General features: G+C 48.3%; 1 protein-coding gene across 1 annotated transcript in view; it reads left to right on the plus strand.

Annotated features, from left to right (window-relative positions):
- The window catches only part of STIM1 (stromal interaction molecule 1), a gene marked incomplete at its 3' end in the record, with an annotated part of 37,531 nt that overhangs the window by 33,205 nt on the left and 1,045 nt on the right, over positions 1 to 3,281 (plus strand). The window lies entirely within an intron of this gene.

Genomic DNA, 3,281 nt, shown 5'->3' on the forward strand with positions numbered 1-3,281 from the left:
GCATCAAACAGATAATGGTGTCCTACTTACTAGTCTCTGTGATTATCAGTTACCATTAGAAACTAAGCTAGACAGCTCTAATAAAACACTTGCAAAGATGCAAGCTAGATATTAATGAGAGAGAGATGTAAGTCCCTGAGTAACACCTGAAGCACGCTCTCCAGAGGATGTGAGCTGTATAAGGCATAAGCCTTCATCTGAGGTTTTGAGCCTCAGCTTGTCCTACTTACTAGTCTCTGTGATTATCAGTTACCATTAGAAACTAAGCTAGACAGCTCTAATAAAACACTTGCAAAGATGCAAGCTAGATATTAATGAGAGAGAGATGTAAGTCCCTGAGTAACACCTGAAGCACGCTCTCCAGAGGATGTGAGCTGTATAAGGCATAAGCCTTCATCTGAGGTTTTGAGCCTCAGCTTCTTTCTGCCTTGCTTGAGACACCTGGAGTGAGATTTTTGCACTTGCAGTTCCCATCAGTCCAGTGATCGGCGGCGAGCCTGCCTGCCGCCGTGCCGCAGCGCTGACCTGCATCCCTGTGGGTGATAACTCCGTGTAGCAAGCGCTGGGCACCCAAGTTCCTACAGCAAGGGAGCATCTGCCTTTCCCTAGAGGATTTTTCTTTCTTTGTGTACAAAAACTGCTTCAGGAGAGAAGCGCAGAGTTTCCTCCCCAGATGTTTTGGGATGTTGCTGATTGCCTGTGATGATTCTCCCGGTAAATCACATTTTTCTCTCTCCTGTTCACACCTGGTTGGCCCATCCCAGACGCAGCCTGGCTTTTCGGGCGCAGGTTCAGTGACCGCTCGTCTCTGTCCTCGGAGGATCAGTCCCTCTGGAAATACCCTGGTTTGGTTCTCTTCAATTACATTTTAATTTTTTGTTCTACCCTCTGCCCTTTTTCTGGACTAAAATACATACACAAATTTTCCAACTTTCTGGCACGGAAAACTAATGAATGTACCTCTCTTCACTGAGCCATCAGCACCTCTACTAACCCCTGGGAAGAGTCTGGTGGGATGAAGAAGAATCACAGTTCGCTGTAGTCCTCACGTGCTCTTGGGTTTTGCTTTTTAAAAAAAATGCAGTTATGAAATCTGGAGGGTTGTTTTTACTTGGTTTTACCCCTGACGTGGAGATTAAGGATTCAGGCTAGGCCAGGAGGAGGTGATAACGTTCCCTTTCCCATCCCACCTCCTCCTCCACGCAGGCTTTGCTCGCAGCCCCTCCTCTGCCAGCCAAGGACTCCCCGCAGGGGCTGCTGCTGATTGCCGTGCCTTTCTTCCCTCGGTATCCTTAAATAAATTGAGCAATGCCACCTATTATGCTAATCTGTCCCCCGGTGCCCTGATGCCGGGGCCATGGGGACGGCACGCTCAGCCCCAGAGATGCCGAGCCTCCTGTTTTTGGCTGGAAGCCTTCCCTTCACGGAGCGCTGCCGAACGCCGGCCATCGTGGGACGGAGGAGGACGAGCACGTGCAGCAGCAGGCCAGGCTGTGCGCTGGCGGGGTTTAGGGCTTGCATGGTGGTGGTCTTCCTCAAGACGATGAGCAGGTTATTTGGCAAACGTTGGTAAGACGTGTGCAGTGTCTGGAGTGAAACGATGTTTGTGGGAAGCGAGGGTCTACGTGGCTGTGCGAGGCGACGTGTCAGCCTTTGGTCCTGTGCTTATCACCAGGTAAATCGTGCAAAAGGAGAGCACAAAGGTGTAAGATGTCAAGTTGGTAAATGAGGAACGGAACACCAGGAAAAAGAAAAATCCTTAGGGAAAAAAGCATGGCCCAAGAGAAAAAGAAACCTGTAGCAGAAACCCATAATCCCCCCGTTAGTTATTCTGCAGAGCTTGGATCCCCATTACCCCCCCCAAACTGAGACTCCTAACCTGTATCCCTGCCAGCAGCAGGCGAGTAGGGGTAAGCTGTGCTATTCCTGTCCATGCTACCTTAGCAGCACGCTTAGTTGCTGCTGCAAAGGCACAGCAGGAAAGCTGGAACAGCCTCCACTTCTGCTCATTGACACGCTCCCCCTCGCCTCCTCTGACCAGTTTTTTGCCATCCTCACCGGAGGAAGGGTTTTTTTCCCACCTTGACTCTGTGTGACTCAATTTCACTTAATTTCAGCTCTGGAGCTCTTAGGAGGAAAAAAATCTTGAAATAGAAAGTGGATCATATAAAGAGCTCCAGAGAAGGTTTGTAGATGGGTAGTAGTAGAGCAAGAGGTAGCAAACCTGAGCGGTGGGACCCTGTGAGAGAAACTGTGATTAACCCTAGGGATGTGGAAACAGCAAAGTTGCCTGAACTATTTTTGCTTGTTCCTTCTTCCACTTGAAATATGTCCTGGCAGTGATCCTTCAGTACCTGAGTTGTTGCAGTCAGATGAGCTGCAGGAGACTCATGTTTCCTAGCTGTGTGTTTTTATAGCAGTGATTTGCTGGTTCTTCGATTCCCGAAGGAGCTCTCCTTCTACTTCTTAGCTTTCCTGTCTGTTCACCTTTTTAACCCATTTTTACATTTATTTCTTATGCATATAAGAAATCCTGAACAATCCTGAACACCTTATCTCCTGCAAAAGAAGGAACATCTTGTGTGGAAATTACAGCTAGTGGATTAAATACAACCAGTCTGGTGGTTTGCCGGATGGCGATGCAGCCCAGTGGGTGCTTAGTTTTCCGTGTGTAATGCTCTGCCTGATCAAAATGAGCGTGCAGAACTCTTCGTGTAGGCGAAGGTGCCTCCCTCTGCCTCTCTGAAGGCGACCCCCCGGCTCTGGCTCAGTGTGTAGGTGTGGTGCAGAGGCAGTGTAGGCTGGGTGCAGAGACAACTGGCTGAGCTCTCTGGCCTCTCTTACCCAACAGGTAAGACTACGTGGCCAGAAAGATCATTATAATCTTTAAAAGCTGTTAATTAGCTGGTGACAGTGCACTGAAGGAGGCAGTCCAATTTGTTTCTCCAATTTGTTTCTCCAAACCAAGATGAATTTGCAATTAGAGGAAAATATTTTTCAAATTGAGTGTCTCTTTGATCAGTAAGCTAATTATCAAACAGACTGGGAACAGATGATACGACTTTTGGACCAGAGCTATAATTTCAGGCATGGACTGATGACGAAAGCCTGTGCCTGCCTGATTAATATCATAGTTACTATACATCTGCCACGTGTTCCAGCCGTTCTGCCCTGCAGAAGGGTACAAGGCTGGGAGGTTTCTGCATCTTCACAGAAACTTTCCTGCACCTGAACACAAAGTGCAGCTCTACTCTGCAACCCTGCTTTCGGTCCCGCATTCC

Source organism: Fulmarus glacialis, unplaced genomic scaffold, assembly GCF_000690835.1.
Source record: "Fulmarus glacialis isolate BGI_N327 unplaced genomic scaffold, ASM69083v1 scaffold23758, whole genome shotgun sequence".
In the NCBI taxonomy this organism is placed as follows: Eukaryota; Metazoa; Chordata; class Aves; order Procellariiformes; family Procellariidae; genus Fulmarus; species Fulmarus glacialis.